General features: G+C 51.4%; 1 pseudogene; it reads right to left on the bottom strand.

Moving 5' to 3' along the window:
• The window catches only part of LOC125122352 (uncharacterized), a 50874-nt pseudogene extending 33279 nt beyond the window's left edge, over nt 1–17595 (bottom strand).
• Nucleotides 17596–24333: the final 6738 nt, after the last annotated feature.

The raw sequence follows: 24333 nt of genomic DNA, 5'->3' as shown, positions 1-24333 counted from the left end.
TAGGCACACAGACAGGGCCACGTGAGCACACGGCAGGAGTGCAGGATTGAAGCCTCAGCACAAAGCAGACCTGCCGGCACCTTGATCGTGGATGCAGCCTCCAGGGCAGTGGGAGAGTGAATTTGTGTTGTTGAAGCCGCCCAGGCGGGGGTGTTTGGCCTGGGCGCCCCAGCAAACCCAGGCATCCGTCAGCATACGTACACCCTATGTTCTAACCAGTTCCCCGAGGCCCTTGCCAGCATCCCCAGGTCCTGTCTGCAGCTGACCAGACCCAGGCAACAGGGTTGCTAAAAGCCTAGTCCTCAGGCCTCCTGAGTGAGAACCGGGGTGGGGGTTAAAGTGCAGATTCCTGGCTCCGCCCTGACCTCTTGGATTCCATCTCTAGCCCTGAAGCTCAGGAAGCTCACTTGAGGAGCTCTCCGGGGCTGCTGTGAACACCCAGGTGTGAGCCGTGAAGCCATATCCTCCACACAGAGCAGCCGCCTCCAGCCGGGTCCCTGCAGTCGGAGCCCATCGCCTGCACAGACCTCACCCACTTTTTCGGAGGAGCCCCTGGGACCTGACTGCGAACAGCAGCAGCTACCATCTAAGAAAGTTAAAGCTGCACTAAGACAACACTCTTCAGGCCTAAAATGTCCTGCTAATTCCAGTTACTGACTGAATGAAGAGCAGATGCAGTGGTGACCGTCCCGAGGCTGGGGTCAGTCTCCGCTTGGACCCACCTCTGTGACTTCCCAGCTGGGTGACCTTCGCGAGCCTTCTGCTCTTTTCCAGTCTCATTTCGCTAATTAAAAAATAGGTAATATCAACCTGGTGTGAAGACCGAAACGCTCATACGTGAAAAGCACCTGGCAGAATGTCTGGTACTTAACAGGTAACTGATAAATACTAGATATGATTAGATTACGTATTCTACAAATGCAGTGATTACAACCATTGACACTGGCGTAAGGAAAACCACGTCAACTCTAAATAGCTCATACGGCCTAGTGTACAGTAAAAGTCTTATTTAATAAAAGTAACTGTGAACCTGTTGCAGAGAAGGGTGACCTGGAGCCAACGGCGGATTGCGGGGGACAAAACGTGGCACATGTTCATGTTCACCAGCAGTGTCCCAGGTGATGCTGGAAGTGGAGTCAGAAAACCCCTGGAGAACCTTCAAAATTATGAGTGAACGTCTGTTTGGGCTGAAACAGGATATGCCTTGGAGCAGACGAATCCTCTCAGTGGGGCACCTTAAATGCTGAATGAGAGTTTTAAGAGGAGGGAAGCAAGGACAGAAGGAAGGGGGGAGGAGGCAGGGCAAGGAACTCTGAAGGCCGCAGAGAACAACCAGGACAATCAAGGCTCAAACACCAAGATGCCTGGGAGAGCCCTGGGGGTGCCTCGCACTGGCTTCTGCTGTTTGGAGCATTTGCTGGCCTGGTTTGAGGCCAGCCGTGGCCTGGACCTCAGCTCCGTGGACGGGGCAGCCAAGGCTGGGGTTTGATATTCCCGAGTCAGCTGAAACGAAGGGGCCAAGATTCTGGAGCAGAGGGGACCTCAGGGAAGGCTGCACACACTTTCCCTTCTGGGAACGGAGGTGATGGCCCTGAAGCCACACAGAAAGCAGCAGTTTGGAGACTAAAGCGCTGGGCACAGGGGAGAGCTGCCTTACAGCGCTGGGAAGACAGAGGTGGGTGGTTAGGGTCCCCCTGGCTTGGAGATCCTGCTAAACCGCGCCGAGCACATACACAAGACATGTATGTGACGCGTCTGTGGGTGTGTGTACAAGATGTGCACGTGTGTACACACGCAGGCAGACCAAAGCCTGGCTGATTTGTCTGGTCGAGATCCAGTGAGCCACGTGCAGGTTTAGGCAATTTATTACTTACGTAAACATTAAAGGGAAAACTAGCTGAGGGTTCCAGCCCCTGTGGTCTCTGCCCACACCCCAAAACGGATGCCCCCAAGAGAAGAGGGGCCAGAAGATGGCAGTGCAAGTGTGGGGTGTCCCAAAGTCGATGAAGAAGAAGCTAAAAGCCAGTAGCAAGGAGACAACTAGAAAATAACCAAACATTTGAAAAAACTTCTAAATAATTTCAGTAAGTCATGATAACTTGACAGAAAAGATAACCTGGTGGGAATTATAGAATATTCTGACCTGAATAGTACTGAGAACAGAGCACACCACATCTGAAATGCACACAGAAAGGAAAATGCACAGCCGTGGGCATGTGTGTGTTAGGGAGGATGGAAGGCTGAAAATTAAGGATTTAAGCTGCCATCTGAAGAAGCTAGGGAAAACAGTCAATTTAACATAAGATAGAAAAAGAAAAAGTGAAAATAGGAGTCACTACCGAAGCAATAGAAAGCAAAAGAGAAAATCGGTAGAGCCACAAGTTGGTTATTTGATTAAAATTTTCTCTCAGAGCAGCTTTTGGAAAAAAAAAAAAGTTGGTTATTTGAAAAGATGAATAAAACTGATATATCATCACCAATTCTGATAGGATAACCACAACGAAAAATGGGATATCATTAGAGCATCAATAGATGCTAATAAAAATAGCAAGATGCTTTGAACAACTTCCTGATAAATTTGAAAAAATACACGACAAAAAATCCTTTGGCAATATGTCAAAATTGATGCAAGAAGACATAGAAAATGCAAATAATCCTTAATATAGTCAATACCTACCTCTGTCATTCGAAACCCTCCCTGAAAGAATACTCCAGAACCAAATTCTTCACCATTAATTCTTCCAAATATTTAAGGAAGAAATTGTACCAGTCGTACATAATTCTTGATAATTCATCATGAACCAGTATAAACATGATTAAAAAAAGAAAAAAGTAAAACTGGACAAGGACATGACAAGAAAGGAAAATTACAGACAAGGGGAAATTAGGAAATCTCATGAGCATAAAGGCAGCATTCTAAACAAATCATCGGCTCACTGAATCCAGGATTTCTTTGAGGATTACAAATATTGGTTTAACATTCAAAAGTCAAGTACTGGAAGAATAAGGGAGTGGGGGGAGTACATTTTTATCTCAATAGATGCCAAAAAACCATTCAAAAAATATATCATCCATTCACAATGAAAACGTCAGTAACCTAGGAATAGTAAGGGAACTTCCTTAATCTGATAAAGGCGTCTTTAAGACTAGAAAGGCTAGAAAGTGAAAGTCAGGGTGTTTTTTTTTCTTTTTTTTCTAATTTTTATTTTATTTATTTATTTTTTTGCTTTTTAGAGCCACGCCCGTGGCATATGGAGGTTCCCAGGTGAGGGGTCTAATTGGAGCTACAGCTGCCAGCCTACACCACCGCCACAGCAACGCCAGATCCGAGCCATGCCTGTGACCTACCCCATGACTCATGGCAACGCTGGATCCTTAACCCACTGAGCGAGGCCAGAGATTGAACCCTCACCCTCATGGTTCCTAATCAGATTCATTTCTGCTGTGCCACGATGGGAACTCCTTTTTTTGTTTTTTGTTTTGTTTTGTTTTGTGAACCAAGGTTTTCTGAACCAAGAGGCAAAACCAAGGATGATATAGGAACAAATATAACCATTTAATCATTTAAAAAGCACCCTTGCTCATGGGCTGCACAGAAGCTGGTGATGGGCCAGATTTGGCCTCAGGGCCCTCGTTGGCCAAACCCTGCCACAGAGTGAGGAAGCAGAACACAGTGCCGTCAACAGACAACAATGTGGTTAAATTTTATAGACTCGATCTTGTGGGAAAGGCACCAGTTGCAAAAGGCTGATGATGTATGACTCTGTTTATGTGGAGTCCAAGGAGGCGGCATAAACCTACGGGGACCAGAGCAAGAGGGCAGCCTTTCAAGACAGGCTTCAGAGGGACCGTCACGTACTCTGAGCCAAGTGTATCCATCTATCCGAGTCCCTCAAAGAACAGAAGATGTGGTACATGTACACAATGGAATATTACTCAGCCATTAAAAAGAACAAAATACCAGCTTTTTTTGCAACATGGATGGACCTAGAAACTATCATGCTAAGTGAAGTCAGCCATACAATGAGACACCAACATCAAATGCTTTCACTGACGTGTGGAATCTGAAAAAAGGACAGACGGAACTTCTTTGCAGAACAGATGCTGACTCACAGACATCGAAAAACTTATGGTCTCTGGAGGAGACGGTTTGGGGGGTGGGCGGATGTGCCTGGGCTGTGGGATGGAAATCCTGTGAAATCAGATTGTTATGATCATTATACAACTACAGATGTGATAAAGTCATTTGAGTAATAAAAAAATGGAAAAAAAAAGAATAAATAGGAAGTTTGCATTTTACTGCATGTGTATTTAACTTCAATTAAAAGGGTCAGCAAGGAAATTCTAGGTGAACAGTTTTTAGTTTGTTTCTTAGGAGGAGACCTCTTCAGCACAGAAGGAAAGGGTGTTGAAACTACAAAGGGGAAGACCCTTGTTCTGTTACCAAGGGACCATCAAAGGGACATCATCAAAGGTTCTCACCAGACTTTACGTAAGCAGATAATTATTTCAACATCAAATAAAATACCAAGATTGGAAGCAATTTAAATGTCCCCGAACTTGAGCATTATTGAATAAATGATAGGATAGTATACTTCATTTAGAAACAGTGTTATGAAGAAGATTTAACCACGTGGGAAAATTCCTATACTGAGTTAACAGCATTAACCTGAAGAGCAGTGTATAAATGAAAACACACACGCAGGAACTGGAAAAACACCAAAACGTCAACGACGGTTATCTCTGAGTTGTAGACTTAGTTTTTCTTTACTCTTTTCAAACGCTCCTGGTGTTTGTTTTCCTAATTTCTGCAGTAATATTGCATCTATAATCAGGAAGAAAGGAAATCGTTTTAGAGCGACTAAAGAGCACTTTCAAATTATGATGATGATTCACGAGCTTTACCTTGGAAACTAAAACGTCTCCATAACCCGAAAGAAAAACATAACCACCCCGACTTCTTTTCAGAGAAATGAGTTTGAAAATAGACATCAGGCATCTGTGTACACAGCCGTCTCTCTCAGGCTCCCACCGCTGGACAGGAAGTGTGAACCTGGAGAGTGTCGCACAGGCACTTGCGATGAATAATATACTTCTCCTGATAAAGATTTGATAATGGTTTTTTTAAAATAAATATTTGCCTAGCACCTGTTCTGTGCCTGGCACTTACGGGCAGCGGGCAAACAGGTGGAAGAAAAGTAGGTAGATGCGCCCCAGAGGATGGTAGAGACTCTAGTGTGGAAAAGAAACACTGCAAATGATCACGCGAATAAAAACACAACTCCTACTCTGATACACACTGAAAATGAGAAGGAAATCATTCTGGGAGAAGAAATGACAGGCTTCCAGCCATTTACCTAAATCCACAAAGCCGTCTTTGAAGTGGCGCGTACACCTGCCGCCTTCCCAGCACATCTGACACATAGGTTTTACACCTGGCCAGTTCCTGCACCCCCAGCTGCCACGGGTTGGGGAGTGGGTTTAATCGCTTACCTTTTAGACCGGCTGGAATCCAGCCCAGTGCCCTGAGTTTCCTTTACCGGAGGAAAAGGAGCACCGGGGCCCAGAATTCAAGAGGAAGTTTCCCTCCTGTATTGTAGGAAGAAAAGCCCACCAGGGCTGGAGAGCTGGCCCCAGAAGGGGTCGGGTGAAAACCCGGGTTGGACAACAGCCAGACCCAACAGTGGTTCCCGGCACGGACCCTGGATCCAGGAAACGCACAGATGAAGACATCTGATGTAATATGTTCATCAGTTGGAACCAGCCGGGTGCAGTGTCAGGGGGCAGCGTGTGTCCTCCTCAGTCTCCCGGGGTGGCGGGTGGCAGGTCAGAGAGGAGGGGCCTGGGGGCCTGGGGAGCCGATGGGGCGCAGCGTGGAGACGTCAGACACCACCTGCTGCCGGACCTGTGCCGTGAAGCCATGAACCCGGGCTTGACCACAGCCCCCTGGGTTTGGGGCAAGAACAGTTAATCGTGTTCTATTGTGAGATGTCTGTGGCTTCAAGGAGATAGACGTCTGAGTAGCCAGGCCTGTCCCAGAACCCAGGGGAGGTGGAGAAGCAGCAAGATCACCGACAGCACATGGGAACGGACGTGGGCCGTCACCCTCAGAGGCCTGGCCCGCTCGCACCAAGGGGAAGGCTGCCCCGTTCCCCACGTCTCTTGCTGACTCTCCCCCAGTTGTGAAAGAACGCCCACCCCCTCCTCCTGCAGGGGGCTGGAGTCGAGTCATCTTTTGTGACTTCCGGTGGACCATGCAAGCCCCACACCTGCCCTGCACCTCAGTGTGCCCAGACTCCCTTCCCGCACGCGGCAGGGCAGTGGAACCACCAGAACGGAGCAGGTGGCCCTGGTTACATAAGTCCCGAGTCAGCGGTCCTGGACCGTGTGCACTGCGGAGGGAGTCTGCGAGCCACAGACCTGGCCCTGCAGTCGTCTCCTTTGGTTACAGAACAGAGGTGACAAAATTGGAGGTAAATTATTCAGTCTCTTCCCTCGGCCTCTGAGAGGGATTCTGTGCTGTGTGGGAGCTCAGCGCATTTGTCCTGAGTCACTCGCCCCAGGCTGCCACCTCAGGCTGATTGACAGCCGAGTGACAGAGCCCTGATCTGCAGGAGCGGGCGGTGCTGAGCCCTGTGTCGACAAGCGGACTTTGATCCGCATGCGGCTCATGCATCCGAGCCTCCTCTAAGCGCCAGGCCAGGGCAGTGCTTCCCAGGCAGGCTGGTGACACCCCCCGCGATTCTATGGAGCAGGTGCGCGCTGGGCAAGGCTGCAGGTGCACACTGCTGCGCTGCTGGGGGTCCAGTGCCGGGTGATAAGAGGGACGAGGACTATTGTCCTAAGGCCTGGGGACTCCACAGGCTCCGCAGTCCAAGGGCTGGGGCTGGAGGGAGACACGGCAAGCTCTTTGGCCATGTCTGGTCAGGACCTCAGGGCAGCGCAGAGCACAAGAAGCGCCCAAGGCCCCCTGGAGTCAGGTGAAGAAGGCCTGGCTGCTCAGAAGCTGCTGGAACACACAGAGGCTCTTAATGAAAAAGCCTCCAGCCTGACCAGCACACCCTGAGCCTCTGCAGGTTGAATGCTAAAACCGCCTCATGGGTACCTCCATCGCCCAGGTGAGCTCATCTCAGCCCACGAACAGGAAGACATCTTTCAGTGAAGACCACAGGCGCAGGCGTCAGCCTGTTGTCTGATAAACGTACCTCTCTCTGCCGGTGACACTCGGACACACACGCTGCTGCCCTTGGCCAGGTTGCTGCCTGGTATCAGCACACGCCCAAGTCCAGGAGCGCAGGTGTGGACACCCGCCCAGGTGCCGAGAGGAGCTTCACTCAGGAGATGCTGCTATATAAAAGCTGCTGAACTGAACGATAGGTAGCAAGGACTTAGGGCCCCAAGTGATGCCCTGCAGTCCCCGGGACCAACTTCCAAGTCTCTCACACCTGGACCAGGAAAAGAAACATGAAAACACAGAGCCCACCGCCTAGGAGAGGAGCCAGTGGTGGTGTTGCATCTTCCTGGACATGCCACATGCCTGAAACGCTGACAGCCTGCTCCGGGGAGGCCAGAGGCTCAGGACAAGCACAGTGGGAAGGCTACTGCTACTTGAGCCTCATTTTTAAAAAATATTCCATTTTTTGGTCCTCACAGGATCTCTGCATAAAAACACAAAGGTCCTTGTGGTTAACCTGCGGTGCTGGCTGCCAATCCCCGCTCTGTGTTTTGTCCACTCCAGCCCCCGTCAGCAGCTCATTTTCTCTGGAGGGGTCGCTATAGAAACCTCGGGAGAAAGTGACTCTGAAGGATTTTTGCAGCATGGAGAGTCGCTTTATTCCCTGCCCTCCTCCCCCAGCCGGGCTCTTGTGTTTTCAGAATAGCCCTTGGGCCAAAGCCCAGATGTGTTTCCTTAGCAAGAGTGGGTTCCAGAGACAAAAGGGAATGCGGAGTCTGATGGCGAGGATGACAAGGCGTCCAGGTGGCTCCCCAGCCTAAAGGGGTCCCCTTGGGTCTTTGAGAGCTTGTCTGCATTCCCAATCAGCCCATTCTTACCACCAGCGCCTGATCAGAACCAAACATGGTTCCAGGCCAAGTAGCTGGAGTTGGTGACGCACTAACAGAAAGCAGGGCTGGGAGGGACAGGTGAGCTGGTCAGGAGCAGTTTCAGAAGAAGGGATATCCCTAAAGTGGGCAGGTGAGCACGTAAAGTCAGCGCATGCTCAGTGGAAGAGAACCCTCTGGAAAGCCGGTAAGATGCACGTCATGACGGCTGTGCTCCCCGAGTGTCCAGGGCTGTGCTGATGCTTGGCCTCTGTTGCCTTATCTAATCCACACACCTGTGTACCTGCCAGGACAGTTATCATCTGCGTTGTCCAGGTAAGGAAACCGAGGCTTAAAGAGATCTAGGTCCTTGGCCTAGGTCCTTGGCCAAGGTCCTTGCCTGAAGGGCATGGGACGGCCACGCCCAGGGTCACACAGCGGCCCTGGGAGCCATGGGGAGCACTCAAGATAAATGTGCTCATCCTTGAATTTATGCAGAGCAGCTCTTTAGTTCATAGCCTTGAATTTATGCAGAGTGGCTGTGAGTTACAGACTGTTCGGGGCAGCTCTGACCCAGAGCCCTCTCTGCCACTGTCCAGCAGGTGTTCCAGCCTTTGGTCTGAAAGATTTGATCAGCATCACGCTGTGCTCTGGACCAGTCATTCCTTAGTCCAGGGAGCTCGGTGCTAGCAGCAGGAGCAAAGGGCTCCGTGTCATTCGAGGCCCCTGACCTTCCTTTTCAGAAGTGCTGGCCAACGTGCCTGCTGCTCCATCATGGCACAGCTTTATTCTTCTGGGCCCTGAAGGCATTCTGGTAGTAACGTGCTCCCCAAAAGATTGCAGGCTTCCCCTAGAAGGGCCGCAGTTCATGCCCATTGGTTAATAAGATCGCCTGAACCTCTTAGGGAGAATGACAAAGCCAGGCCCTCAGAGGTCACTGGTGCGTCCTCAGTGGATACGGCCTTGTCTGCTGCAGGCCCCACGTAAGGGCCCGCTGCCACTTGGCTACCTTTCCTGGGTGTCTCTTCTCTTCCTGTGGCCACTGTAACAACCTCTGCCACAGGTGTGGTGGCTTCAGCAACACCGGTTCATTATCTTACGGTTCTGGAGGCCGAAAGTCTGCAAGGCTCTCCCTGAGATAGAAGCAGGTGGTGGGTCGGGCTGTTCTCTTCCTGAGGCTTCAGGGGAGCCTATTTCCAGGCCCCTCCCTCCCGGCCCATGGCCCCTTCCCCCTTCTCCCACCAGGAAAGGTGGGTCGAGTCCTTCTCCCATGCACCCCTTTGAACTCTCCTTCTGTCTCCCCCTTTTCAGGGTCATGGCCTGGACCCACCCAGATGGTCCAGGATGCTCTCCTTCCTCTGGTCACAGACATAATCACATCCGCCAAGTCCCCAAGGCCTTGCAGAGTGCCCACTCACAGGCCCTGGGGTAGGGTGTGGACATCTCTGGGACGCTGTCATGCTGCTGCCACGGGGTGTTCTGTAGTCGTGTGTGTGTGTCTGTGGGACATCGAGGCCGTCAGAGATGACACTCTGTCTTCAGCTCGTGTGGTGTTAAAATGCACGCAGTCTTGCATCTCGTTGATCTTCCATCCCCGACATTAAGGAGCAATCTCGCGTTCTGAATTGTAACCTTTGGGCCAACACTTGGGGAGACGCTGGCCCAGAAGGGGGCTTTCAGGGTCCTGTTATCCCGGGACTGTGCCTTCTCCATGGCAGAGGCCTGGGGTCTCGAGGGACGGCTGAGAATCCATGTGAGGTCCATCTGGGCAGACTCGAATCTCCAACGGGCTTTATCGAATGAAGACTCCTCTCTTGCTTCTCCTGGTGTGGGGTACACTTGGAGGGGAGGGGAGGCTACGAACTTCCCCAGCACCTAGATTAGGAGAGGGGCCCGAGATGCTGCCTTGATGATGTCCATGTTTAGAAACAAAATAAAAAGGGGGAGTTCCCTTCATGGTGCAGCGGAAACAAATCTGACTAGAATCCATGAGGATGTGGGTTCGATCCCTGGCCTCACTCAGTGGGTCAGGGATCTGACATGGGCATGGCTGTGGTGTAGGCCAGCAGCTGTAGCTCTGATTTGACCCCTAGACTGGGAACCTCCATATGTTGCAGGTGCAGCCCTAAAAAGAAAAAAAAAATTCCGTATTGTGTGCGCTCTGGCTAGGGTCAGAACAGATCCTCGGTTCTGAAACAACCTTGGGGACTCCTACCCCCCGTGAGGCCATCCTGGGGAATCGAGCCAGGCTGCTGGAGGCCATTCTGGTTCTCTTAAAAAGTACCCTGACAGTCAGCAGGAACCACCAAGGAGAGACCGCAGAACTGGTCCAAGAAGTCGTAAGGAGGGAGAAGGCGGAGAGACCCACGCAGGAGTCACACCAAGAACGCCATCTTTTTACAGTCTGCGGTCACCTGAGCAGCCTCCCAACGCACCCCGGATGCACCCCGATGCGGTCTTTAATCCGAGGAGCAGATGGCTGTTGTTGGTCCGTTTCCGCACTTCTTCCAAGCCCTTTGTCCCCGTTCTGCACCAGGACCCTCTTCTGGGCCTGGGCTCTGCATCGTTTGGAGATGGTGCCTCGTGAACCTCTGCACATGTCACCTAGCAGGTGAGTTGCTTATTCATTCAACAAACTCTTACTGACTAACTGCCAGCAGCAAAAATGGTGCTCGTTGCCGTGGAAATAAATTTGCATGACATCGTTTCTGCTCTCGAGAAACTTGCCACAATTTTCACTCCTGCTCTCACGAAACATCTCTCTTTGTGTCTTTTTATGACACTTACGGTGACTTAAGGAGCTGCTTTGGTGTTCATTTCCCGTCATTGTTTTGGGTGTCCCATCCCTTTTATTCTTGAGCACACTCCTGAAGGTTTCTAGTGAGAATGATTGTTTAGATCTTTGCGGACCGAGGCAAACATAATGAAAGAGTTTCTGGCCTTCATTCTTTCTAAAATAGTCTCTTTTCTTTCTAACAACACAGCGTCACAATCCCATAAGAATTAAATAAAGACCATCTTTGGTGCCGTTAGAAAATCCACATTTCAATAACTCAAAAAGCGTTTGTCAACCTCATCCAGGCTTTGAGGACCCACAGAAATGTGGCTAATTCTAAGACCATAAAGAGGAGAGGGCACCTCCAGAATAAGCACCCCAAAATACTGGCTTCCTCCAAGTCTCAGAATGAAATATTGCTTAAAATATCACGGATGCAACACAAATCTCACTCGACCATTTTCATAATCTCATTAAAATAATTCATTTACAATAATGCTTTAGCAAAAGGAATTCTGATAGGCAGTTAGCGTCCAAATGGTCCGGTTTTTATTTAATGACAGTCGGACCTGGGGGGCGGTGTGTGGGGATGGCAGGTGTGAGCGCAGTGGCCTCAGAGCCCCTCTCAGTGGCCTCGGTGCCGTCTAGAGGGTGGTCTGAAGTCTGTGACCCCAGCCAGCCGGGCCGGAAGCTAAAAGATCCATTTCTACCCTCCGTAGCTCATTTGCAGAAGTAGGACCTGAGCACGAGACGTGACAGCTTCTAATCGCCACCATTTACTTTGGTAAATCTGACCATGTTCTCCACTTTCATCACACATGCTTTCTCCGCTTTTCTGAATCCCAGAAATACATCTAAAAAGCTGGTTTAAATATTTCAACCATGACACCAGGCCAAATGGTGAGGACGGGCCTGGAGCAAGAGCTTCCTGGCTGATCTTCATTCTGGAAGGAACAAAGGGGCTTCTTGGCAGACCGGACTTGTAATCTGAACCCCCCGTCTCAGCCCGTAAGACCCAGCCCTCCCCTTGTCCTGAGCCAGGCCTGCCCCTGGCTCGGGCTCTGTCTCCAAGGCAAACTGGCGGCCTTAACTTGGTGCTGCTCCAGCCCCTGCGTTGCCCTTCCAGCCAGGCCCGTGAGCAGCACAGACCTCCCAGTCCAGGACAAGCTCATGTTCCCTCACAGGGGTTCCCCTACCCTAGGCCCAGGCAGACCCCACCTCGCTGGTCCCGGGGGGTCTGGCATTCCCGGAGAAAGTGAGGGCCCAGAACGGGTTGCCTTAACTACACCCCGTGCTGCTCAGAACCTCGCCTGAGTTCTCAGTCGCACTTAGAAATTTCCCGTCCCTGAGGCCACCTCCAGCTTGGCGCCCTCTGGGTGGCCTGGGCTGTGCTACGCCGGAGAACCACTGAGGAGCTGTGAGGGGTTCCTGGGCCCAAGAACCTCTGAGGTTCTGAGTCTGCTTTGCTGGGTGGGGAGGGAAGGGGGAGCAGTGAGTGGTGCAGCTGCCCGCCCGGGCCACACCCAGCGTGGCATCGACAGAGGGCCGTCCTGGGCTGCTTCTCCAACTTTAATGTAGAAGAGCCACCGGGGGCCCCTGCAAATTGCAGATTCTGACTCTGGACGTCTGGGATGAGCACGAGACCCTGCGACACCGGCCCAGCAGCTGCTGCCAGGACTTCACTTTGGATCCCAGGAGAGTGGATCACTTTGACCTCGTGGAAATCCCCTTTCCCTTCCTGTCTCCACAGCCAAGTCTATTTACACTGGCCCCTTTCGGCTTCCTCCCAAACCCAGTTCTGTGATGTCACTGCCTTCACACCACACAGCACATGCACTTTTGCCCTCCCACGTTCGCGGAGGGCATGGCCAACCCATCACAGTGCTGCTTTGTGGCGAGCCGAGGCAGAGACGTGGTCCTTTGAATGTTCCTCCATCTCCCCAGCCTGTCACATGCCTTCCCTCGGGGTGGCACTTGGGCGGTTGTGATCTCACCATGGTTTTTTCTGCCTAGTGGCCACCTGTGCCAATAAGACAAGATGATGCCATTCAAATGCCTCACGACCCACCCAGGTTGTGCCAGCTGGGATGGTTGGAACCCTGACCGATAAGCCAACCCTCCCCCATCTGCCGTTCTTCTGTGTCAGGGTGTGTGTTGGGTGTACGGCATCTGCACACTGTGTTGCAGTGTGTATGGGCACAGGTGTGGGCTGATATCATGTTGACTGCAGTAAATACAGCTTGATGTCAGCATCACTGCCCGGATCACCCTTCTGCTCCCCGCCCCCTCAGGACAGTGCCTGGAATGTGGCACACAGGTGGCATGTCACCGTCAGGAGCAACGTCTCCAGTCTGGTTGCAGGATGAGAAAAATCATGGAGCAGCAGCCATCCGTAGGGAACTTGGTAGTATTTGTGGTTCTTGTTTCGGGACTATTTTTACTGCAGCAAATTAACTAATACAGCCCTTCTCCTCCTTAGGACTCAAGACAAGAGCCTGCCCTTTTCCCTGCGGAGAAGGAGGTCCCAGATCATCAGAGAAAGTCACTCGAGCTGAAGGAGCTCCCAGATTGCACACAGAGGGTGGACAGACGCTGGCTGGAGAGCCACATGCAGCGGGACACAGAGACAGAGGCCAGAGGCCAGCCAGCATCGTGATGGGGTGAGTTACTTTTGGAAGGGAAGGTGCTACAGGCCAGAGGCAGAGCAAGCCCAGGAAGACACATGGGATCCACTGGGGGACACGCCATGGTCCCCAAGGAAAGAAATTAACCCTAGGGGTGGGGAAGAGGGACGAACCCAAGGGGACAGGTGGAGACCACGAACGTGACAGTATTTTAAACCTGAATTCACGGAGACGTTCCATTCTAGGATACAACCCCTTACAGCGACTCCATTAATTTCCTGTTATTAGAGGAAAATGCGGGCTTGTGATGGACTCAGACTGAGTTCTGGAAAATGTACTAACGCTGCCTTTTTGCACACCCACGTTTTATAAGGTGTTTTTTTTTTTGCTTTTTTTTTTAACCATAACATTCAAACCCATGACACACATAGACTGGCATATTTTCACAAGCCCTGGGTCTGAGGTGTTTGAAGATTCAAGGGCTACAAAGAAGTGCAGAATTCCCCCTGGGAAATTGACACAACATATTAGAGGTAAAAATCAAAGCGGGTCTTCTTTCAGACCGAGTCTCCCCATGAAATAGGTGTGAACGCTTCACCTCAGAGGGGCTGGCTGCCAAGCAGTTGAAGGTGCTGAACCTCCTTTTTCTAGGAGTTATACTGATGCTGACAAATGCTCTTTTCAAATGATTGATTCCTCAACATGTGAGAATCTGAGTTAAGTCTGAACCTCAGAGCACAAGTTCAGAGCCAAGATCAAAAGCTCGCCAGCTCGCCCTGCTTGGCCTTCCGCCCGGGCTTGAGAGGCTTCCAGTCTCCAGCGCTGACTTTGTGGACACAGGGAACAGGGGATGGTCTCTCTGGTAGCAACGGCCCCGTACCCATCACGATAAGCCATGATTATAAGCGATCTGAGCTTCTGGCGTGGGTTTCCAACATGGCAGCCCGTCCATTGAACAACCCACTCGTGGGGAGCGACTAGCCAGCAGCTCCTGCCAAAGACACCCGTCTTCTCACCTGGAATAGGAGGCTCCAGGGAGGTGGCCAAGGAGCCACGTGGTTGGCTTCGATCGAGATCTTTCCAATAAACATGCACAGTTTAAATATTTTATTATTTCAGTGACAGCAAACACTTTCGGGCATCGAAGGGGATCGTGCTAAATCTGATTGTGCGAAGGTGGCTAGGGGGCTCCCTTAAGCCCAGACACATGACAGGCTTGTGACCAGAATGGAAAAGATCTGGCCAAGTTCCCCGTCTCCCCACTGCTCCTTACTTTATCCGGATTCTCTGCTGTATGAACGAGTGCACGGAGCATTAGCAAAAGGAGCAGGAATGTTAGGTTGAGATTTCGAAGAAGGAGGAAAGGGGACTGTCATTCCAGGACTGGAGACATGACTCGCACACGCCATCATGAAGTTTTTCTAACATTGATAAGGGGACAGAGGAGAAGGGTCTTCTGTAAAGTCTTGGGAGGAGTTGTCACCACCTCAGGATGTTCCTGCTGTGCCCACCGGAGCTCCGTAGACGGACATAGGATCAGCCAGGATGGTTGGGGTGTTGTCCCCTCTGAGTGTCACATGGTACTTCCTGTGGTCACTTGGAACTTCCTCGGGGGATGAACAGCTTACTGGGAATAATATAAACACAATCTCCATACCAGGTCAACAGTGACCCAGTTGGTGTCTTCAACCATTGGAGTAATTAGGGTTGATTGCTCTCCATTCTTTGGCCAGTATTCCCCACATGTACCTTCAAAGATTTTTAGGGTTAGGGAACATGTAGCCCAGATCCTCGAGACATGTGGATTAACCCATAAAACGGGGCTTGACAGCCCCCTGTGCCCACCAGCTCAGAGGACCTCTTGGGGTTGCACTTTCTGTTCCAGGTAAGGAATAATGCTGAGCCCTGCCCTGCTGGGGGCTGCAGGGGAGGAGAGAAGGCAGTGACCTGCATCTTGAGGAGCCCCTATGCTTCCCGCAGTGAAGAGCATGCCCCAAGCCTGGGCTGTGGCTTTTGGAGCTGCATGGATTTGAAGCCGGGCCCTGCACACAGGACTGACCAGTTTAGTTCAGAGTATAGACCCAAGTCAGCATGAAGGCCCAAAAGGTTCTGTGTCCCCATAACAACCGTGCAGTCATCACGCTTCTAGGACAACATTTGCCCTAAGGCGGGCTGATGTTACTGCCGAGCTCAGGTCCACCGCCGAGGTCCTGGACCACGTCTTACCTGGCTCAGGTAGGTGCCCAGTTAGGACACCCTGAGCAGGTGGATGTATACATTCTCATGGGGCACGCCCTCCTCCCCAGGGGAACAAGTCCTCAGCCCCTCGCAGGGCCGTTCCCACCATTATTAAACAACACGAGCAGTAGAAGCTCCTTCTCTATATGGACAGGAGTATGAACCCCGAAGGACAAAGCACGAGCCGATTTCATTTCTGTTGACAGAAACTGAAAATGAAGTATTAATGGCCCACATGTCCTGTTTCCACCGGCCTGCTGGATTTCTCCACTTGGATGTCTCGAAGAAAAAGGATTATGGGAGAGTCTCAAAAAAATCCCCCGGGGTCCTGAGGGTGCCAGCCACAAAGAGATGTTGCTTTCCTACTAATGTTAAGAAATATGCAAGAATGCATGTATGCCTTTTTTTTGTTTCCAAGAAAACTATGCCAAAGGTCACTGCCCTCTTTGAAAGTGAAGTCATATTTGCATGGAAAAAAAAAAAAAAAAGCACGACATATATAAATCCCTTGCTTTTGTTGGGGAATCTTTCCAGTTCAGCCTAGAGGTCATATTTATTTACAGACAGGACTGTCTGTCTGTCTGGGGCTGATAGGATTTGCCTAAGGGAAGAAATTGGCAGGCTAAGGTCTAATGTGGTGACTTCCAAGCCCGCGTGCCAATTAAAATCACCCGGCAGTGCTCAGCACGCATGCCAAGGACTCGTTCCAAAACAATTAAGCTAGCGTCTCTGCAGGCAGGGTCTGGGCATCTGTGTGCTTAACAGCTTCTCAGGTGACTGGAGGGGCGTCGCCAGGGCTGAGGACACTGGTGAGACTGCGAGCGCATTTCGTCTCCAGCGTCGCCCTTGTACACCATGGAAGAGATGGAGGCCTGGGAGGTCATTCAACTGGGGAACAAGGGTCTCCCACTCTCTGTTGCTACCCCTGGCCTGGGTGAGTGACACCTGCCTGCTCGCAGGACCACTCCCGGAGGTAAAGTTTTTGCACAGAAGAGGCTGAGACGCTGTGGGTAGAACCTACATATTATCAGATGGCCATTTAGAAGGGATTCAGAGAGACTAGGAAATCTTTTGGGCTCCTTCATTCTTGAAACCCTGACATTTTGGGTTACTAAATAATTCGAGGGTGGTCTATAGAGCAGGTTGGGGGCCATCCGTGAGCTGGGTTGATCCCCAAACCCACCTGAAAATCAAAATGTCCACGCATGTGCTCCACAGGGTCCTGCGGCGAAGTCCTCCTGAATTCTCTAGGTCAGCAGGGGCCACGTGATGCTCTTGCCAGTCCTGGAAGCCACCCCGGCTTCCCACCCCCTCGCCTGTCTTCCCTGTGGGGCCTCCTCCTCTGATTAGAGCTCCCTTCAGCATCCTTCCCGCCATCCCCATCAGCTTCTTGCTTGCCTCCCTGTTCTCTGCACTGCCCCCAAGAGCAAACTAAAATTCTCCCAGTAGCTAAAAATATCTCCACCCCATCACTGCCCACTGGAAATGCTTCCAAACTTTCTGGGTAGTGGACTCCCTCCACGGGGAGCGGGGGGGGGTCATTAGCAGCCCCGACCCTTCCGTCTCAACTTGGAATGAATCAGAATCTCCAGGGAAGGCGTTTGGAAATCTGATTTTTTTTTTTTACCTTGTCCCAGATAATTCTCACGTCTGCACGTGATGAAATACCTTGTGAGCTGCTGGATGGAGGTGGTGACACAAGGAAGTGTAGAAGGACGTCAAGCCCTAAACCCTCCTCTCCTTCCCCGTGTGACTTCTCACACTCCCCGGGCCGCCTTCACTTAGCAGGGCATCCAGGGAGCTGCCTGTTGAATGAATCAATTACTGAATCACAGTGGACGGTCCAGCAGCGCTGACCTGCTCATCCCCCTCCACGGGTACCGTGCTGCTCTCTGTCTCCACACGTGGAGACGTCATCCGCGGTCATCTGCAATGCGCAGGTTCCTCTCGAGAGGCTGGGGTTATTCCTCCTCAGTTCCCACGGTGCGCTCGCGCCTGGGGGGACCTCGGTACTGACCAGGTCCACGTTTCTATCCATGTGATGTTTCCCATTCAAATGGCTTTCCTCAGATGGGAACCATCTCCCGAGCCTGTGGTCCTCAGCAACTGCCCAGGACCCGGCACTCGACGGATGCTGCATAAACATGCACCCGTTGATGAGCGGGTCCCCGCGGCCATCCTAGCCGATCCAGCCCTGTGCCCAAGCTCCCCCGAGGAAGCTAGGGTCCAGGGTGGTTCAGTAACTTACGCAGGTGTCACAGCAAAAGAAAAGAATAATCAGTATCCCCCCAAAAGTGTAGAATTCTGAACTTCAAGAACACCCTCAGAATTCTTAGCAGAAACAATTGAGGTGACAGGGTGACTATCCCAGGATAAAATGGCAGAGCAACGGCGATGGTGCCGGGGACCCAGAACCCCGGCCAGGGAGGCAGGGAGGGGCTTGCTTAGGTGTCTTGCTGCAGGTGAGAGATGTGCCAGCAAGGCTGGTCTGCCTGAAACCTGCCCCTGTTAACATGGTCACATCGCCTCTGCTGGAGGCCCACTGACGAGCTCACACAGCCTGCCCCGCCTGGAGCCCACCCGAGCGGGAGGGGGCCCACGGGGAAGCCAAAGGAGTGACGTTCCAGCTGTCTCCATGGTGTTAATAGTAAAAGAGCAAACAGCAACAACAATAAAAGGAGTTCCCGTCGTGGCGCAGCAGAAACAAATCCGACCAGGGACCATGAGGTTGCGGGTTCGGTCCCTGGCCTTGCTCAGTGGGTTAAGGATCCAGCATTGCCGTGAGCTGTGGTGTAGGTCACAGATGTGGCTCAGATCTGCTGTGGCTGTGGCTGTGGTGCAGGCCAGCAGCTATAGCTCCTATCGGAAAATTATTTAGCCATGAGAAAGAAGGAAGTTGCGTCATTTGAAACAACATGGATGGACCTTGAGGGTATCATGCTAAGTGAAATAAGTCAGACAGAGAAAGACAGATACTGTATGGTATCGCTTTTGTGTGGAATCAGTGGCAGGTGCCAGGGCTGGGGGTGGGCGAATGGGGAGGTGGCTGTGGTCCACACTCGGAGCGAGAAGATGAATAAGTCCTGAAGGTCTCATGCACAGCAGAGCCAGTGCAGCCCCCCAGACTGTGTGACAAACTCCTAACCTGCTAAGAAATGTGACATGGTAGCTGGATCAGCTGATGCTACCACGGTGTGAATTACATTGCGTGTATTAATGCATCAAATCGATGCACTGTACACCTTAGACTCTCACAATGCTGTATGTCAATTATATCTCAATTTTAAAAATCCTGATAAAGAACGAAGTACAGAGACAATAGCTTGTTCTGAGAGGCACTTTTCCAAATAATTTCGGGTGGGAATGGACTTGGAGGGTACATACCAGGGGGAAGGGATCTTGCAGGAGAAGTTGGAGTCTTTGATGGCTGCCTATCAAAGAACAGTCGGCTCCTCATAGGAGAACTGGGAAGAGCTGGACAGAAAGGGAAGCGTTCCTTTCCACTGCTCCTTCAAAAGCGGCTTTTGAGCCAAAGCCCAAGCTGGGGCATTTTCCCCACAGAGCTTTCCACCCCAGCCTGTGCGTGCTCTGCCGGGACCACAGCGGCTCTGTGCCATCAAAGTCAGCAGGTGGAAGGGGCCAGGCTGATGGCAGTCCCCTCCCTGCACCCCTGGAGCCCCAGTCCCCTCTCCAGGTGGAGGTGATGGAGGAATGGCAGCTGGAGCCGCAGGAGCAAGGCAGAAGGCAGCGCGGGTCTGTAACCATCCTGTCCTGTCACAGGGCTGACGGGTGCTTGCCGGGTCATTCTCCAGGTGGCAACTTGGTGGCTTGAACTAGAGGAAGCACTGCTGTGCGTGCACGTGTTTGCATGTGATGTGCGAGTGCAGCAAGCCCTGGCGCCTGCATGAGTGGCTTCCCAAGCAGGGCTCGGTGCAGGGCGCTCTCATGTGGCCTTCCACTTTGCACAAGGTTGACAAAGCTTTTATATCTCTGACTAAGCTGGGGTTGAAAGGATAGGACGTAGAACTCCCTGGTTAAAGAATTCCCTTTAAAAATCTTTTACATACTGTTGGAAGTTATCCAGCCTTTTATGGTGTTTCAAATAAGATAAAGTAATAAATGGTTAACGGACACATTTGGGAAGGACACAAGAGGCAGAAGAACAATGAAAAGAGGAACTCTTAACCAGCAGCATGCAACTGGAGGGTCACAGGTATTGGGCGTTTCGTCCTTCTATTTTCTGTTCAGTGTTGTTGGTTTAACAACAGTCGTCATCAGAACAGAGAGGCAGCTCTGCAACAGGCTTCTGTCATTAGCACATCACAAGCATCTTCTCAGTTGTCCTGCGCCCCATAAGTGTTCTTTAAATGCATCCTGTTTTTTTCATTATTATGCCCATAATTGCACATTATTAAGTCTAGAGAAAGGAGAAAAAATAAAACCGAAATATAATCCCAACACTTAAAAAGATGTGCAGGGAGTTCCCGTTGTGGCGCAGTGGTTAACGAATCCGACTAGGAACCATGAGGTTGCGGGTTCGGTCCCTGCCCTTGCTCAGTGGGTTGACGATCCGGCGTTGCCGTGAGCTGTGGTGTAGGTTGCAGACGCAGCTCGGATCCCGCGTTGCTGTGGCTCTGGCGTAGGCCGGTGGCTACAGCTCCGAACTGACCCCTAGCCTGGGAACCTCCATATGCCGCGGGAGCGGCCCAAGAAATGGCAAAAAGACAAAAAAAAAAAAGTGCAATTGTCATGTTTACATGTGTTCCCTTCGAGTGCATGGAGGAGGCTGTCTGTAGATACGATATTACACACATCATAACACGTATCTACGTCCATAGATGTAGACATGGCTCATTTTACCGTTGTGTATATTGGGAATGTAGGCAAAATGGAATCATAAGCCATTTTATCCTATTAAAATGCCATTAAATGTTGATTTTTGTTTAATGGCTAAGTTCACTTCCATTTATATCAGGGAAAGACAAAAATAAATGAGTAATTAGGAAGCGGCTCATTTGCTCCATGCTCTCTCTCTCTCTTTCTCTCTCTAGCCACAGCTCTATCTGTCTGTCTATTTATCTCTCTCTCTCTCTCTCTAAATTCTTTCAGGTTCAGGTTTCTGTATCAATTCTCTTCCTCCATCCGGCTGGAGGTCAAGGTCGAGGAGGACTCCAGGCCCTCCTGCTGTGTAGTCCCCTCCCACGTCTCGGACACATCCGTCCTTTCCTTTCAAGGCCGCCAGCCCACACCCTGTGAAGCAGATGTGAAACTCAGCTTATAGGTGAGGAGGCTGCCCTGAATCCCCCCGACAGGGCAGTGGCCAGGCTGGAATTGATTTGCTCTAAACAGGCCCACTTGGCTTCCACGGCGGGCTTTCCACGTGAGTCCCCTCCGCTCCTCCGTGTATCCTGCCGTTCATCCCATCTGCTTGCTGGAGGGGGGACACGTGACATGTGTTCTGTGTTACACACTCAGGAGATGTGCTAAAGGGTACCTGAGCTTCAAGCCTCGCTCAGAAGTGACTTTCATCTTTTGACGCACAAATGCCTGATGTTGAAATGTACAATGTAAATAACCGACCAAGTATTAATTTCGAGACTACAGAGGAAACGCTAGCAAGTCAGCAAGACAAAGGAAGGAAGCTGCATTAGGAAGTCACCAGTGCTAGGAACAGCTAATGGGGAGTGAATTGCTGCTCGGACACACGGCCGAAGAAGTGGATCGTGAACCGGTGCGAGACACCGTTTATGCCCAGTTGCCAGAAGTGAAATCAGGCCTGCGGAGGAGCCTCCAGCCGCTGGCGGGGGTGAATATTTTGGCCGAAGTTTTAGAAAACAACAGAAGTTTCTACTGACAGAGAGAACAAACATCCCTTTGTTCTGACCTAAAATTTCCCTCCCATATTTATTTTCACAGAGAAAAAGAAACTTTCGCAGACACAGGAAGGAAAAATAAACACAAGCACGTCCATCTCCACATTACTTTGATAATAGTTAGAAATTACCTAAGTGACCGTCAGGAGAGAGGTGGCGAAGTCCAGTGCAGGCTCTCCTCCCCGCAGGGCAGGTGTGCGAGCCGTTGGTTCATAAAAGGAAGGAGCAAAGGGCCTTCCCGTTGTGGCGAAGCGGTTAGCGAACCCTACTAGCATCCATGAGGACACGGCTTCAATCCCTGGCCTTGCTCAGTGGGTTAAGCATCCCGAGTTGCCGTGAGCTCTGGTGCAGGTTACAGACACGGCTTGGATCCCACGTTGCTGTGGCTGTGGTGTAGGCCAGCAGCTGCAGCTCTGATTGGACCCCTATCCTGGGAACCTCCATGTGCCGCAGATGTGACCCTAAAAAGACTGCACAAAAAAAAAGAAAAAGGAAGGAGGATGAGATGTGAATCCACACAGCACCTCCCAAAGACACCGGGAGTGAAACCAGGAGGTGCTGGATGGGAAACGCAGGAAAATACGCTTGATAGTGTTTAAACACAGGCAAAGACCCCGCTCAGGCAGGAGGCTGAGACAGAGGGCGGAAGATAAACAGAGACGAGTGAAACCCGTCCTTGCGCGATGGCCGTGTCTTGTCCCCTTCGAGGACCGTAGCCTGCCCGGCTCTGCATGTCTGAGGGTCGGGGAAGGGGATCTTTGCTATGAATTTGGTGCCTTCTCTCCTCGCCTCGAGCCATAGGCCCCGAGCCCGGCCTCCCAATCCGCTGCATCCTAAGTGGGGAGCAGAGCTGACATTTTTTCTCTGCTTTTCTCAACCATCATAGCTGAAGTTTCGCCTTGACCTGTTACGTTCCCAAAAGAACAAAAAAAGAATGAAAACGGCAGCCCCGTGGGCAAGTAGCTCCCTCAACTGACGTCTGGGGGCCTGCCGCCAAGACCCAGAGACATCCATCCATCTGAAAGAGTCCCGGGAGCTGACGAGTGCGATTTGGTCCTGCCTTTGCAGGGCCTCCTTATTGGAAGGATTCATCATGCATAGAAATTATTTGTGCTTTAGCTGGAGGCCAAATGCTCAGCGCTCAGCATTCAGCCAGAAGCCCAGGCCACCGTTTCTAGTCACTTACCCAGGAAATAAATGACAGATGCCGTGCCTTTGCTGGTTTCCATCGGGTTCCTGAATCCCTCAAAGCAAGCTCTAAAGACATGTTTTTATGCCGCATAAACTACATGGAGGAGGAGAAGGGCCTGAGCTCTGGCACGTTTGTTATTTCATTATTTGTGTTGCCTCGATAGGAGAAAGATCACAGCATCATTTCCCCACATCTCTTGAGCTCCGAACACTCATTGCAGCCTCTTAAATTTGATGTCTTCTTCCAATGTCCTTTCGGAAACTGCCCCATCGCTCACTCTTCAGGCAGCTCTGGCGGGGAAGGAACACTTCTGCTCCCCGCTGCTCAGGGGGCCTGGGGACAGAACCGGCGACAACAGGCACTGACGCGGTTTTGAGAAGGAAACACAGGGTCCGGGCTGGCACCGCCCCGTCCACTCGGCGCCTCCCTCCCACCGAGAGAAGAGGGGTGCCCCTCGCTTCCCTCCCTCGTGCCCCGCGTGCTGGAATGGCTCACGATCCTTGTTTGAGCTCTTCCCCAGAGACCCCCCCCCCCCATCGCCTGGCCAGCTCGGTCCTGAGCTCCGAGCCCCTCAGCGGAGATTTCCTGAGTCCCACGGGGCCCAGCTCAGAGCGAGGCCGCCTGCTGGGGGCGCTGCTCTCGTGACGTTTACCGTTTACAGCAGGTGAGAGGCCCAGAAGAACCAAACACGTGACTGAACAAGACCATTGTCATGAGCAAGCGATGCCGGGAAAACAGGGAAGGCGTGGGTCCACAGGGAGAAGAAATTCGCAGCAAGTGGAGATGCTTTTCCTCAGCGGTCAGGCAGGAACCGATGGAAGGGAGCAGCAAAGATGCCAAAAGCTGGACTTGTAAAAACCTGGAGCGGGGAACAAAGGGCAGGAGTTCCCACTGTGGCTCAGCTGTTAAGAACCTGATGAGTGTCCGTGAGGATGCAGGTTCCATCTCTGGCCTCGCTCAGTGGGTTAAGGATCTGGCATTACGGCAAGCTGCAGCACTGATTGAAGGTGTGGTTCGGATCCGATGTGGCTGTGGCTGCGGTGTAGGCCGGCAGCTGCAGCTCCAATTCGACCCCTAGCCTGGGAACTTCCATATGCCACAGGTGCAGGCTTAAAAAAAAAAAAAATGAATGATGAAGGTGAAGTGGGGGTAGGGACAAACCGGGAAGTGGGATTAAGAGATCTGCACTGCCGTATGCTAAAAACCCCACAGACTGACTATATAGCACAGGGAACAATATTTAATATCTTGTAATAACCTCTAATGGAAAAGAATATATATATATATATGTACATATATGTGTATGTATATCTGGATCACTTTGCTGTACTCCTGAAACTAACACAATATTGTAAGTCAACGATACATTAATTTCAAAACAACAAACGTGGGGTGAAGTGGATTCAGGCAGAAGGAGCAGCAAGTGCAAAGGCCCTGAGGCAGAGCCAGCTTGGCAGTTAAAGAAACAAGAAGGCCAGCCTGGCCAAGGTGTCCCCAGCACAGCAGCCCAGCTCTGGTCCCTTTGAGAGGCCTCTGATCCTCCCCCGCCCTGATCACACCCCCAGAGCATGATGTGCTGAGATGAGAAAA

The sequence above is a fragment of the Phacochoerus africanus genome, chromosome 3 (genome assembly GCF_016906955.1).
Source record: "Phacochoerus africanus isolate WHEZ1 chromosome 3, ROS_Pafr_v1, whole genome shotgun sequence".
NCBI classification, from domain to species: Eukaryota; Metazoa; Chordata; class Mammalia; order Artiodactyla; family Suidae; genus Phacochoerus; species Phacochoerus africanus.
This window is presented reverse-complemented; position numbering and strand designations above follow the sequence as displayed.